Source organism: Danio rerio, chromosome 19 (genome assembly GCF_052040795.2).
Source record: "Danio rerio strain M-AB ecotype USA chromosome 19, GRCz13ab, whole genome shotgun sequence".
NCBI lineage: Eukaryota > Metazoa > Chordata > Actinopteri > Cypriniformes > Danionidae > Danio > Danio rerio.
In genome coordinates, this window is record NC_141039.2 from 32,965,243 (window position 1) to 32,981,366 (window position 16,124).

The 16,124-nt window shown below is 35.1% G+C and overlaps 1 long non-coding RNA gene across 19 annotated transcripts in view; it reads left to right on the forward strand.

Annotated features, from left to right (window-relative positions):
• Positions 1–16,124, forward strand: part of LOC141379122 (uncharacterized) — a 44,901-nt gene that overhangs the window by 13,430 nt on the left and 15,347 nt on the right. For 17 of the 19 annotated variants that reach the window (XR_015516951.1, XR_015516952.1, XR_015516944.1 and 14 more), the window contains 2 exons: positions 1,956–2,140; positions 2,423–2,487. This is a non-coding gene — a long non-coding RNA (uncharacterized LOC141379122). Of the gene's footprint in view, positions 1–1,955; positions 2,141–2,422; positions 2,488–4,017; positions 4,061–4,158; positions 7,218–16,124 lie in introns of those variants that run through there. The other 2 variants (XR_015516958.1, XR_015516960.1) reach the window with 2 other exon arrangements.

A 16,124-nucleotide genomic window follows, 5' to 3' on the forward strand; every position in this document is an offset into this window, starting at 1 on the left:
AGACAGCTTAATGAATTGCTGGCAGTGCACAAGCTATAATAGTGACAATTATTTTTGCTTATGGCTACACCACATGTCCTTCTCCAAAAAGCCCCATATGGCAAATCTGTGCATTAGGAAGTGAGCAATAGCTGAGCAGTGTCTCAATTCAGTGTCCTCTCCTTCCTTTACATCCACATTTAAAACCTTGACCTTACGCAGAACAAAGGCTCTTTCTACAGTGATTGAGCAAACTCCCTTGAGAAATGTAGCTGTCCTTCTTTGGCTTTATGAGCTTTTTAAAAAATTTGCTTTGCTTTTGACCCCCCCTTTTCATCCAATTGTCCCACACAAATGTTGAAGAGTTTGTAGGAGGCTGGTTAATGACAGAAGGCTGAGTGAATTAAGTTGATTTACTGTTATTTTTATTAATGAATTTGTCTCATTTTTTTTTACAGCTTAAACATAAAAATAATTTGTTTGTGTGTACTGTATATACAGTCAAGCCCAAATTACTTAATTAATTACTTAAAGTCTTTGTACAAATGTAAATAAAAGCAGAATTTTTTTCCACAATGATGACTATTGTACATGGCCTTATTATCTTTTGTGAGAAGCCTGTGTCAAGCGATGTGGTGGCGCAGTAGGTAGTGCTGTTGCCTCACAGCAAGAAAGTCGCTGGTTTGAGCCTCGACTGGGTCAGTTGGTGTTACTGTATGGAGTTTGCATGTTCTCCCCGTGTTCATGTGGGTTTCCTTCGGGTACTCTGGTTTCCCCCACATTCCAAAGACATGCGGTACATGTGAATTAGGAAGGCTAAAATTGTCTTTAGTTTATGAGTGTGAATAAGTGTGTATGAATGTTTCCCTGCATGGGTTGTGGATGGAAGGAAATCCGTTGTGTAAAACATGTGCTGGATAAGTTGGTGGTTCATTCCGCTGTGGCGACCCCAGATTAATAAAGGGACTAAGCCAAAAAGAAAATGAATGAATGAATGATGCCTGTGTAATTTCCGTTAAAAAATTTGCTGGTTTAATTAAAGTAATTTTAAGACAGATTATGAATAATTGATTTTATGTGTGTGTGTGTGTGTGTGTGTGTGTGTGTGTGTATATATATATATATATATATATATAAAAGAAAGTATTCAATTACGTATACACAAAACACGTTGCATCATCTTTTGTTGAATTTTTGTTGTGTTTTGACTGTGAATTTAAAATGGCACTTCCTGTATTGTTGTAAACCAATCCGCATTCTGCAGTAAGTCTAGCTCCACCATTCAGGTACCGTAATATTGTGCAAAGTAATCTTATAAAAGGATTCCAAAAATAGTGTGATTAGCTATTTTGGTGTCATAACTTATCATAACTTCTGACAGTGGAAATGGAAATAGTTGCATATTGTACTGTACTATAATGGAAATAAGTCATCAAACAGATAGTCCACTTAAAATTGAAAGTTCCGTCATCACTTACTCATTCCAGACCTTTTTTTTTTTGGAATGTGAGAGACCTGTGCCTTCTATAGTGAGAAAAACAAATACTACGGAGGCCTAGTTATAGATCCTCAACATTCTACAATAATTATTGAAGTTTATTCCACGCCGCTGTCGCCACTGGCTTGCATGGTTCGGAATCTGTAGTGCGGCGCATCGATGGATTTGCTCCTCAATGTTTGGACTCTCAGTAGTGATTATTAAACCACACTCAACTGAGCTAAACTGAACTAAACTTAAACTCTGAAAACTGAACTGACACTGTTTCAATTTACTATGATCTTCTAGGTAAAGCTGCCTTGATACAATCTACATTGTATAAGCGCTATACAAATAAAGGTGAATTAAATTAAATACAATAATAATAATAATAATAATAATAATAAATCCACTGGCTTGGAACAAGTATTAGTGATGGCAGAATTTCTAATTTTGAGTGATTTATTTGTTAAAAAATAACCACTTGTTAAATTTGCAGTCTGCAAAAAGGCATCTCTGAACACCCAACACAATCCAACCTGGAAGCAGATGAGCTACAGCAGCAGAAGTGTATACCGGTGCAACCTCCCAGGAAATTGAGGCCAGAATTTGCATGGACAATGAATGATTGGAAATAGGTTGCCTGCTCTGATGTGTTTTGTTTTCTGCTGCCACATTTAGATGGTAAGGTCACAGTTCGGGATAAACATGCATGGATCCATCAAGTTTTGTATTATTGGTTTAGTATGGAAATTGGTTTAATGGTGTGGGGAGAATATCTTGCCACACTTCTTAATAATAGCTAAACATTGTTTAAATGCCTTTAAATAATCTTAAAAAAAATGCATTTATCCCACTATGCAATTTTATATTTAGGATGAAAATAAGGACTCCTCTCAGGTACATGCATGTACACTTGTGAAGCTTTGTATTGGTTTTGAGGCATATTATTTTTATTTCCCTCAGAAGTGGATGAACTGGAGGTGATGGAGCTGATGCTCGTGTGGCACTGGGGACAAAGATTTGAAGAGGTATGTGTGTGGGTGCGTGCATGTGTGTGAACTGGCAGAGGTTCTTGAACATTAGCATGCTGTTATCATATACTAGAAGTGCTAATTAAGAAGTCTGCCCTCAAAGCTGTGCACTGGTTAACAGTGGAGAAATGGAAATTATAAATACAGGCTGTAGCTTCTCTATTATGACCTGTTTTATGATTGTTATTTTTGAAGTGCTTTTTCTTCTGGCTTCCAAATATGAAAGGCAAAATAATGAAATAAAATATGTGTAGGGGGATCAATGCAGGTTTAGTTTGAACACATGTGGTTTAAACATTTCTACATATACTACAACTTGTATTTACTTGTACAACTGTATTTACTAATTGCCATATCAACTCTATAGAAAAAATAATTGTGCCAAACTTCTTTGATGATGTTGTTGAACATGTATTTATCATTAACAAGAGTACATTCAATTTGGTATTTAAAAAGCCCCTATTATGAATTTTAAAAGCTCATATTTTGACTTTGGGGCTCGACAACAGTCTGATGTGCATACAAGGTCAATAAAACACTTTTATTGTCTTATAATATACATTTATTTTTACCTAATTACCCCAACAACTCCCATATGATTCGTTTGGCAGAGGATTTTGCAGAGGATTGCGAGCTCCCTAACGCATTTAAATCCATAGAGAAAGCGGCACACATCTCGTTTTAAACTTGGTTTTAGACATGATATGAAAATATAAGGAGTTAACCAGATTAAGTATAAGCCGCGTGGAGCGATTACAAGTAACAAATTACAATTAAATACATATTTTGCAAGCTAGAGAAAACAAGGAGGCAACCATTTTAATCGCACTTACACTTGTGAACTGGAGGAAGAAACTGATCCATGAACTGTGTACTGATAAAAGTTCCTGTCAAGCTCTGACAAAGTTCCAAACATCAATAGTCTTTTCTGATCCTTACTTTAACAAACAGCAGATGAATTCCCCGTTGCAGGGAAGATTATTGCTTTAATCACAAGAACGTTCACTCATTAATGTTCACTTATCTTCAGTCAGGATCAGTCCAACACACACTTTATGTTTTACCAGATCCAGCACTTCATATTTGGTATTGTTTCATTTCGATACAAACAGGCAAAAGATCTGGACGAGCGATAATTTAAACAACTCTGACTCAAATCTTTTATTAAAACATCAATATTTTTAAACAAGGTGAACTTTCAGATTTAAACATCAGCTGGATGTTTTCATTCACTTAGAGCTGTGTTAAACAATAGAAAGTCATTTTCAAAAACCCATAATAGGGGTTCTTTAAAAATTTATAGGGATAATTTAACCCCAAAATAAAAATAAACTTATTTAGCCAGTTCCAAAATTGTTTGATTTTTTTTTTTTTTTTTTGAAAACAGAAGACAATGTTTTAGAAAAAGTTTCTACATAGTTGATGGTCCCCATTGACTGCAATAGTGACCTCCTACTATGGAAGTCAATGGGGACCATCAACTTTAAGGTTACTGACATTTTTCAAAATATTTTCCTCTGTGTTCAGCAGATGGTGGTGATAGTAATTGATGGCAGACTTCTCATTTTAGGTGAATTATCCCTTTAAAATATAACGTTATAATACATTAACAAATGTCCATGGTGCAAACAATAATGGGAATTCTTGTTTCTCTTATCAAATTTATAGACAAAAAACACAAATCAAGAGATCAAAGATTGTGCTGTGGAGGACAAACTGTGAAAAATGTGCTTGGATTTATCACAGGAATGCGAGTTTAATATGTAATAATCTCATGATGACATAAGAGCCCAAAAAATGCAAGCCTGTCCTCCAACATTCTCTGTATATCTCTGAATGCTTATTGAAGTGCATCTATCAAAGGCTGCTATCATAAATTCCCAGTAGTCTGACCCTTGAATGAACAGGTTGACTGAGCAGGTTCAATACCACCTGATGTCTTTTTAATCAGAAGAGGAAGAGAGCAGAAAATCCTCCCTAAACGTCTAACGAAAGGTCAAAGTCCTGTGATCTTCCTGACCAGTATAGGCACAAAACAGGACGTAGATCTGTCCATTTTGATCTATTAGCATTTTGCCTGCTTAAGTCCCACCCAAAATGCTCAAATTCAATTTGTACAGCTGGAAGATGTAGACAAGTCAGCAAACTAAGGCACATACACAAAAAAAACGCAATTGAGTTCCACACAATTGATTTGTGTGGGGACAACATAAAGGAATTACGCTAACCTATTAGTTTTAACAAATTTTACAATGTAGATTAAACATAAAACAATTAAGTGGTCCTCAAGAAACTCAAGAATCGTGTTGTTTCAGCTCATTTTTAAATAAGTTGTTTGAACAAAAGCAAGCATATTAACATTTTGGCAGGAGAGTTTTCATCAAAAAAAAGCTTCATTCACAGATATCAATCACAGATGAGGACACCAATAAAATATTAATAATAAAACACAGTCCATACCTAAAGTCTCTGTGAAATCAAAATCACAAGCCACAATAATCTTAACTACACCCCTCTTATACAGTTAGTTTGCTGCATGTGAATGAACTGTTGAAAGCCCTGCCGCCATCTCAATATTCAGTTCTGTTTTAGAAATATATCTACAAACTGAAATGAAAGACTTTAGGTGTGCAGTTATAATTTCTCTTATTTACTTAATTGACATCTCCAGACAACTTTTGATCTCTTCTCTTGCCTGCCTCACTACCCAACAACCCCAAAACTTTATCAATTCTGAGTGTGCCTCACATAGGTGAGTGGGGTTGATAAACCACCTGTAGAAAATACACTTATTCATCTCTCTGACACTTCAACCAACACCAGTTTTGCATATCTGCTCTGGACACATTCTTACAATCAGCACCAAAACAAAAACAAAAAAACACAGCATTTGTGAAATGTGCTTCACACAGGTGAGTGGGCTTGACAAACCACCTGTAGAAACCTTCTTCCCTTTTAAGCCCTGGTCAGATTACGCGATTTTTATTGACGGTTAGGAAAGTCACTGTGCCAGATTATGTCATTTTTGTCTTGATGAAAACTTAACTTTTGTGGGTAACAAATGTGTCAGACACGTTTCGAGCGTTATTTCCCAAAGCAGTCACAAGTGTTGTTATAATGAGATTTCTCTTTTTTTGTCTTATTTTAATCTCAGTAATACTAATGCTTGCTGACAACTAATAACTTCATTATTTAAGAGCATTCCTTACGACGTGGATAGGATCAAACTGATTCCTTTTTAATATTAAGATATTTTCTTTGAAATCTAAATGTATATTTTCCTGCCAACAATCCCTTGCCTGAACTTGCAGCGAGAGAGAAAGAAAGCGAAAGCACATCAGCAGCAAGGAAAAATCAGATGCTCAAGACATAATCGTTAAAATAATGACATATTACTGAATTTGCAAATATAATACTGAGGTTTCTGATACAACAATTACAGTGAAGCATTCATTAATTCTCTTTTCAGCCTAGTCTCTTAATTAATTAGGGGTTGCCACAGCGGATTGAACCGCCAACATATCCAGCATATGTTTTACACAGCGAATGCCCAAGCGAATCATACATTAAATCCTTATTTTCCACAGAGCGAAACAAATCATCCACCTGTAAAGTTGAGTAGTGGGGGAGCACAAACAAAAACATAATTTATATATTTTTCTTGGAAAAAATATTTTTTTGAAATGAATTTCATTTGCTATAGTTTGATTTTAATGTTAATATATCTTTTGTTGGTCAGTTATCTAGATACACACAAAAAAGTCTGCTATATGTGTCAAAACACAAATTGTTATGAGAATGTGTTGTTTTGTTAAATAAAATAAGGATCTAACCTAAATAAAATGAAAGTGAAACATTCAGTTTCAGAAAAGTTTTCATTATTAATGACAAATTTGAATTAGCAGGAAATGCTTTTTCAATTTATTTGCAGCACTGAACTTGTTCCCAGATTATCTCTGAAGAACAAGCTCTGTTGGTAGGATGAGAGAACTCAGAAAATAATTATGAGAATGGAGATGTCTGCATATTTGTGCCAGTCTGTCAGATAAAATTTCTTAAAACAACTAATATTTTATAAAAGGTAGTTAAATATTGCATAACCAATAATTAATCTTATCCACTGACTGACTTATGACTGACTCATAAGTAAATATGCAGCCTAATTTTTACCTGACCAGCGCATTGATGGCAGCACTCGCTGATATAACTGAAAATGAGGAGCTCCTATTGCACAGTGTCACCCACGTGACGAAACTCTTCCGGAGGAACGAGAAAAACTCTGCGTTGGTATCATGAGGCGTCGTAGACATGGTATCAGTTGTCATGACCTATGCCACATTATACGAGAAGAAATGATTGAATCTTGTGTCCTGATGCCCATTTGTCATTTACGAATTCCCACGACACGCTATGTCAAGGAAATTGTGCCAAAATCGTGACAAATTCATGTGATCTGACCTGGGCTTTACTCTAGCACTAACAGTTCCTTTGTATAATTAGCACTTCTTGTGTATATTGACTATTCTTGTTGAATCGCTGAATGCCTCCTCAATTGTATGTCACTTTGGACAAAAGCATCTGCTAAACGACTAAATGTTAATGTAAAAATGTATAAGCATATGACTGCATATATAAGCAATGCCTACAATCAATGTACAGAGTTGAGGTCATACGCAGACTTCTTAATATGCATTTTTGCTAAATAAATTTGAATTGCTTGTATTTTTTCCATCGTATGTTATAAAGTATGCTCAGATTAAGCAAATATAATGGCCAATACAGGACTTATGATAATATTCAAAATTTGAATATAATAATGTTAGTTAGTTAATACTGTAAGTGTAAGAGAGTTTGAATGTAAATTGCTATTTTGTTGTCATAAACTGACTAATAAATATCAGATTGATAAAATACGCTTTAATAACGATGTCATGCTTCAAACATCCAAAAAAAATTTCAGAGTGCAAATAAAATTTCAAATATGTCTTTAATTATATGCACAACAAAATTTTATTGCACAAGGTGATTGCATGCTATTACATACACACAAATGACTCCACCAGGAGGGACCCTCAAGAAAGAATTAAACCATGGGATCAAATAGCTCTCCTGGTGACTCTTTGTTGTGTCCCATTGGTTGAATTTTAAAAGATGCACAAGCCAATCCCAGCCTACCAGTGACCTGCTGTGTGCATATGTTAATGAGGACAACTTGGCTTGACTTTACTTTGAAATGTATGCAATTCTGAGAGTGAGAGGCAAACAATTACTGTACCTTATTAATATTATTTTATTATTATTTTTTATTCAAATTAAGAATTTAATTAAACAGTTTTTGTTCTTTTTTTTACATTCTGTTGGAATTTTAAGTAGCCTATACAGCTAAGAATAAAAAACAGCTCTTATAATTTAATAGGTGCTATCTAACATTTGCATTTGCTTCAGCGGGTGATTCACACAGATGAATGTGTCAGATGCATATGGAAAAATGCTAGAAATGCGTAGGTCTTTGAATTGGTTAGCGCTTTACAGAAAATACACAGATGTTAACGGCCATGTGTTTGCTTGAATAGAAGTATCAGTATTAAAAGTATTTTACAATTTACATTTTAAATGGGCAGATGCTTCAATCCAGTGTAACTTACAAATGTAAACAGAGAAGTAAACAAAGCAACTAAAGAATAACAATATGTCAATAAAATTAGAATAACTAAATTAGTCTAGTTTGTGTTATTTATTTAAATTTAATAAAAAAATGTATTTTAGTTTCAAAAGTTCAGATTTACATAAAATAAAAGAGAAAAGAGAATGTTTTAAAGATGAACGTGTGTATTTAGACGCATTAGCAATTGAAGGACAAGATTTGACTGTTCAGACTTTTTTTGAGATTTTTCTAACAACTCCAGCAACAGCATCAAACAAAATCAACAGAAGACACACACACAACCCACACACTCGTACAGCTATCTTTATGGTACTCCCCTTAGTCTTAATGATTTGTATAGACTATATATTCTATCCCCTACCCCAAACTTACCCCTAAACCCAACCCTCAACGAAAACAATCAGCAATTTTACAATTTAATGGGGTTTGTCTTATGTGTTAAATGTTATGTATGTGTTGTATGACTTGTTATTTTAATTAGTACGCTGTAAAAAAAATCCTGGTTGCTTTTAATTTTAAGCTGAATCAAATGAACCCTTTGAGTCAATTGAACATACATTACGTTAAATTAACTAAAACAGCTTGCATAACAGCTTGCATAACTCATAAAATTAAGTTAGAACACAAATAACTTGGTTTTTAAAATGTTATAATGAACTAAAACATATGTTGTCATGACTAACGGATCATATGATTTTTTAAAGTGATTGTGTTTAGCATTTTTTGCAACGTTGTGTTGTAACACTGTGCTATATAAATAAACTAACTTTCAAAATACTTTATTGTTCGTGATTTAAGAGCCATTTTCCACTTGGTGAACATAAGCTGCTCCCACAAGGTCAAAATTTACTTGTATTGCTATACTTGTGGGGACATTTGTTCTTAACAACATAAGAAATACAAAGTACAGGCATGCACACACATGTGTATAAGATGATCTTGGCATGTCGCCTCACTATATGAAAACCTGAAGACAAGAAATTTCATAATATGCGAGAAAAAATCATGTGATGTAATGACAGAAACTCAAGCATCTTCCTAACAAAACAAAGGTTCAGTTTAAATGCAGATCTGTAACATAAATATATTATATTTTGCAGTGGAAGTTACTTCTCAAATTATTAATCATAACCTAAATAATGCTCAGTAGTCTCTACTTTAAGGTATTATTACACATTCTGAGTAAAACTTGTTTCCTATTTATTTTTTGTCAAATGTAATGAATTGTAATCAATTCTAATAATGTTTCATGATTCATTCATTCATTTGCTTTCGGCTTAGTTCTGCTTTTTAATCAGGGGTTGCCACAGTGGAATGAACCACCAACTTATCCAGAACATTTAATGCAGTGGATGCCCTTCCAGCTGCAACCCAGTACAGGGTTCACACAAGTGAATTTAGCTTATTCAATTCATCTATACTGCATGTCTTTGGACTGTGGGGGAAACCGGAGCGCCCAGAGGAAACCCACAGCAACATGGGGAGAACATGCAAACTCCACACAGAAATGCAAACTGGTCCAGTCGGGACTCAAACCAGCGTCTTTCTTGCTGTGACGCAACAGTGTTAACCTGTTAACATTTTTTAATTACGTCAATTAATTAGAACTACTAAAATTTAGTCCAAAAACTAAAAACATCAAAAGTTTCCCTAGACTAACTATCTTAATGCACATTATCTGAACTTATTTTATTCTCAAATTCCTGTGCAAAAGTGGGTCATGAAAATGATTTGGTTAAATTACCTTTACAAGAACTGTTTCACAAGACCGTGATCCCAAACATAAGGCATCAACACAAGTCAACATGACAGAGTTTGTTATTGTGTGTCATCGGCATGTTCTGGGCTGCAAGTTATTTTTATTATAGAGGGAAAAAAGAGCTACAGTGATTGGCAGCAACTTACATGTTTTATTACTCTAAATGTGTGCCAGTTTCCAAGTAAATAACTTTTTTTATTCTCATGAACACATGGGATGGAAATGATGCTTTATTCTACCACAATCAGCACTGTTTTGCAGGATTGTTGTATGTTTTGTTATTGTAATGATGACTCTCTACAATTAATACACTGTAAAAAATTATATGATCAATTAGTCATGAAAGCATTTGCTTTTAGTTCATTACAACTTATTAAGCTAAGTTAAGCATGTTCTAATTTTATGAGTTACGCACACTTTTAAGTCAGTTTAACATAATATAAGTTCATTGGACACATAAGGGTTAATTTGATTTAGCTTAAAAATTAAAGGTAACCAGATTTTTTTCAGTGTTTACTGATTATTCTTCAGTGACTGCTTGCTTTTTTTTTTAGAAATCGTAAACCTCTTAATAATCAAAACTAAAAATGTTTCCAAGTGATAATCTTTTTAAATGTATTTTTCTATAAATATTTTTTACTTTCTGACTGCAGATTTTTGAAAGAGTCACTGCTGATAATAAAATCAGCATCCGAAAACAAACTCACATTGATTCAGTTTCAAGTCATTGATGCAGCATCTGTATGTAAATCACAAATTTGCCACCAGTCTTGCTTTTGTATTTGTGGCTTTGAATGTGTGATGTTAGCACTGAAGTCAGAGAATGAAATTGAAATCAAACCCTGCGCTTCTCATGAATATATAATCAGCCCGACGAGAGGTCCAGGGCGTGGAGGCTTTTTTGTCCAGCGGCCACTATTGACCAGCGGGGTTTGAATGTGAGTGGGAGGGTCACGTGGCCCCTTTGATTGATAGATGCTCATTAATTGGAAAGGGTGTGGGATTTTTTACCGCATTCTTCTGAGACTCAGCCTTGGGAGAAAGCCGACTGTCAGCTCAGTTCTGGGTACGGCGTGTACTTGTTGCAAACTGCACCTTGGCAGCAGAAATTGGGCGAGAGAGAGAGAGAGAGAGACTGAAAAAGAACGAGAGGGAAAGATAGATAAAGAGAGAGAGAGAGAGAGAGAGAGAGAGAGAGGTGGTGCATTTCACAACAACAGCCACAGAGCGAAAAGATTTCATAACTGCTATCTGACAGTGAGAGAAATGCAAACGCTTCTAAATAAACAAAGTGAGCAGCAGTTATTCGACCGTTTAGATATACTTCCACTGAAATGCCTATTTGCATATGAGTAAGAGATGCAGAGATATAAAGTTACACTACATCTTTCTGTTTGATGCATTAGTATTATTTGACTGTGAAAGCCAACATACTAATCTACTACTAAGCTACTTTATCTTAGAAATTTGAGACAAAACTTCTACCATAGATATGTAATACAGGGCGTCACAGTGGCGGAGAGGGTAGCATGTTCAGCAAGGCAGCTGGTTAGAGTGCGTGCTGGATCAGTTGGCATTTCTATGTGGAGTTTGCATGTTCTTCCCGTGTTTACGTGGGTTTCCTCTAGGTGCTCCGTTTTCCCCCACAGTCCAAAGACATGCGCTATAAGTGAATTGAATAAGCTAAATTGTCTGTAGTGTATGTGTGTGAATGAGTGTGTATGGATGTTTCCCCGTGATAGGTTGCAACTGGAGGAGAATTTGCTGTGTAAAACATATGCTGGATAAGTTGGTGGTTCATTCCGCTGTGATGACCCCTGATTAATAAGGAGACTAAGCCGAGAAGAAAATAAACGAATGAGACATCTAATACAATACGTTTTGAAGCTACAGCCGCCATACTTGACAGTGTTCTTCGATCTGTTCTGAATTTTCATGCTATTCAACTGATCACACTTAAAGTGTTCATAAAATAAATAGTTAAAACTATGAAAAATCTCAAAGAATTGCATTGTTCCGTTCATGTTAGCAAGTTTTAACAATAACATGCTAATTTATGGTATCAACATGTTGATTTATATGCTAAAACATGGCAAATATGAGCTAGCCATGTTAAAAACTAAAGAATTAAGTAAGGTATAATGTACATCCAGGAGGTTATCACAGAAAAAAGAACAACAGGTTTAAGCATAAAGCTGCCAGAAATGAAAACAACTGAATGAAGCATATCTAGCATACCTCATAAGACAATTTTAAGCAACAGCTGCAATACTTGACAGTGACCTTCAGTCTGTTTTTGAATATTTCAACCCAGGCTCATTCTGAAAACATAGCCCTATATAGATTTCTGGAGAGCACCAAATACGTCTCAAAAGCTACGTTTTTTTGCAGTTTTTATTTTTGCGAATCCACCAGAGGCCGCTGTGTACGCCTTTTCAGATCTCAAATTTCTCTCGGGAGTGTCATTCATGCCTGCTCTTTTCACATAAATCCACCAGAGGTCACTGTAGACTGAATGACTCACTGACCGATCAACTGACCCACCCTCCTCCTTCCCTAAACCTAACCAATAGTGTTTTTAAAAGCACAGATTTACCCGGCCACCCACTTTCCTAAAAGTTCTAAAAAACAAACCAGACAAAGAAAGGCCCTCATCTAATATTTACCACGTTTTCAGATTTTGCCACGTTCTCACCCTGTTATTTAATTGTTGGCTTCTGTTTTGTCTTACCTGCTCTCTGGAACCATTCTTTGCCGCACTCGAACCCTGTCATAGTGGTCAACTCCTCTCTGCGTCTAATGTCCATCAACGTAAATGGCGAGCCACTGGACAAACGGGTAACAGCGGGAAAGCCGTCTATACGGAGATGAGCGTCAAACTGTCCCGTAGCATTCATTTTAAAAATGAAATGCAGCCATAAGTTGCTCTGGCTACATAATTCGTGATCTCCAGAAACTTAAATAGGGCTACGTTTTCAAAATGAGCCTATGTTGTCAAAAACAGTGGCGACACAGACAAGCCTATAAATATAAATGTGAACAAATCTGAAAGTCAAGATGATTTCAGATACCCAGATGAGCATGTGTTATTAAATTCAGCAGTTGTTATCTAAGAATGTCATACCTTGGAATCTCGTGACTGACTAATCAGAATCAAGTTTTCCAATAATAATTGGAAATAATTCAAGCTATCAACGTTAAAACATTATAACGATGTTCTAAAGTATGGTTTCAACCTTCTTATAATGTTAACAGTATGCTAATCTAAGCTAATAATGAGATAACAGGTAATTCATGCTGTACAAGCAAACTGATGTTAGAAACTAACATGCTTTAAAACTTTTTTGAGACTAGGGGTCCGTTCTTCGTACCTCGCTTAAATGATCTAAGATGATTTGGCAGATCCTGGATCTTTTAATCTTGATAACTGATCTCTCGCTAATTTGGTTCTTCAAACAAGTTCGCGAATCAGATTAGAATGTCTGGATAAACTGATCTGAGATCGCTGCGTGTGTTGTGAAGGACAGATCTATCGATCCTCGAAATCATGATCAGCAATGCAACGATTGGCTGACGGCACAGCAGCGTAATGACATCATCTGATTAATATTCAATTATCCATGTGAGCAAAATTACATCAAATTAGCAGTAAACGGCTTGTTAAATGTGACACGCAAGAACTTTCCACATTTGTTGTGAGCTGCAGGCTTTACACTTTCATTTGTCAAGACAAGAGTATTTATCATGCATTTCAATGCAAATAAATGTATTTAGTTCTACGTTTAGAAAAGATTTTCTTTATAATAGTAGCCGTTTTTTAATCGGTGTAAAGAATAACTGGTTGTTTACAAAAACATTTTCATATTGGTAAAGGGGTCTGCAACTTTTGTGAAGCATCAAATCACCGGCATATTAACTATCAAAACATGTTTATGACTGCATAAATGTATTATTGCTTTAAAAAAAAAAGTCACATATTCTGCATTTCTATTATACACTATTTGTACTAAAGCGATCTAAAAAGTTCATATCAATAAGTTTTCTCTTTGCACCAGGTGACTGTCTTTGTACTTTCATTTCGAGGGTGCAGATTGCATACGTTTTAATAATATGTATAACTTTATTTATTTTATTAATGACTATAACTTTATATATATATAGTTAAAAAATATGTACCATTTTTCCAAGTGTATATAACTACTACTGTAAGAAAATATCAGAATTCGGAACATACTTTCTGTATTATCTTTGCTTGAACTGAGCCGATCTAATCCTGTTTATATGATTTGAACCTGCTCCCGATCAGGTTTGACCTAGCAGAACTGTTGCTATGACAACAACTCTCGGATCAGCTTTGAAGAACGAAACGATCCTGGATCGTGTCAAATCGTCAATATCCAAATCCAGCTAATTGAGTAATCCACGTACGAAGAACGGACCCTAGTTCTAACTTGCAGACTAGGCACGTCAATGTTTGTCTACAAACTTTACCATCTAATAACCCAATTAAAATTTACATGGGAATGCACCTTAGACCATTAAACTAACATACATAGTGGCATGGATTCTTCAGTGACAAATAACTATATCTTGCAGTGAACTTTTTATGGATATCTTTTTTTTTAAATTCAGTTGATATATCATGTGCATTATGTGCCAGTTACTGTTAAGTGAAAACTTCTTCATTTCACCTTTTTAAAAAGCAAAAGAGGAAGCATCGTATTTATAACTTCAGTTTTAACTTCAGTTTGTGGTCAAGGTTTTGTGTACACTGCTGGAATCAAAGATAGTTAAACCTGACATCATTGTAAAGCATATTAAATTAAACTTAGCATGTATTTAGTGACACAAGTGACCAGTATGTGAACTGCAGCCAAAAACTTTTGCTTTGAGATGCCTTGAGTTTTGTCTTGATCAATGTCTACAATTTTGCCATACTTTTTCTGTTTCACAAAGTGGAATGATTTTGACACATGTTTTGAGAAAATGCTTAGATTTTCTTTAAAACTCAATAATACACCCTGGGCAAATTTACAATCCTTTTGTTATGTTCAGGATGAAAACATCCACTGACTGAAACTGCTGTAAAAATGCTTCAGATGGATATTTTTTTCATAAATCTGTTAATCAACCTCAGTTGTGATCCAAATTGTTTAGAAAATTACAGTATTTTAGGAAATAAAAACACATAAAATGATGTATTTTCGATAAAAAAAGTAATTGTGGACTGGATTTTTTTACCTTTAATCCCCGTCTTGCACACGTGGAACAACATTGCCTTTGATGCATTGTTTTTGATTAATTCAAATTTTCATCTTCCTAATTTTCTGTTGGTGGCTGTTTTTGCCCCATCGACTTCCATTATGATAACTTTTTTTTATTTATAAAATCATGACACCATAATCGTGCATTTTTAATTTTGTTGGTGGTTTTCCCTGTTGGGAAGAGGTAATATTTGTAATTTTTACTGTTCATCAGTTGGCACCATTAACCCTTTATATCATTCTTGATAAAAAAGTTTAGTTTTCTAATTTTATATAGAGTATAACAGCAAATAAAGTGTGTGTATGTGTGTCTGTGAATGTGTGAGAGTGACCTTTACACACTTACCTTGATGTGGCACATCGACCATTGTGAGTTCACCTCTGTCAACGTATATTTTGTTGTTACTGTTTATGTTGTGAGAGGTGAACTAGATATTATTTTTCAGTGCATTATTAATTTATATGATACAATTTGACTTAATTCAGAGCTTTTCTTTATCCAGCCTTTTCTTGTGTGGGCCTTTAGGCATAAATGTTTTTCTTTTGTGTTTCAAATCAGCATTCAATAAGACTCTCCATCATCTGCATTTCAATACAGCCTGCAGACATTTGAGAGACTTTGGGAGACTGAATTCTGCCATTGTGCATGTTCATGTCTGTTAGAAATGGTTCGTACCGGTTTTATGGAGAACTGATGGTGCATATGTACATTTAACAGTACAGTAGGGAGTGATTCCAAATCCATCTCCTCCATATCCAGGGTCAGGCTGGCTCTCTCTTATCTTCACCCACTCACTGAGATCTTCTGCTGGCTCTGCAGTCTTGGTTTTTACAGTCTGCCAGACAGTTGCCCACCCACCTGCTTACACATACGGATTTACATGTACAAATTAAGCACTCCAACATACTCACAGCTTATTAGAGGCACACCGTATAATTTGCCTGT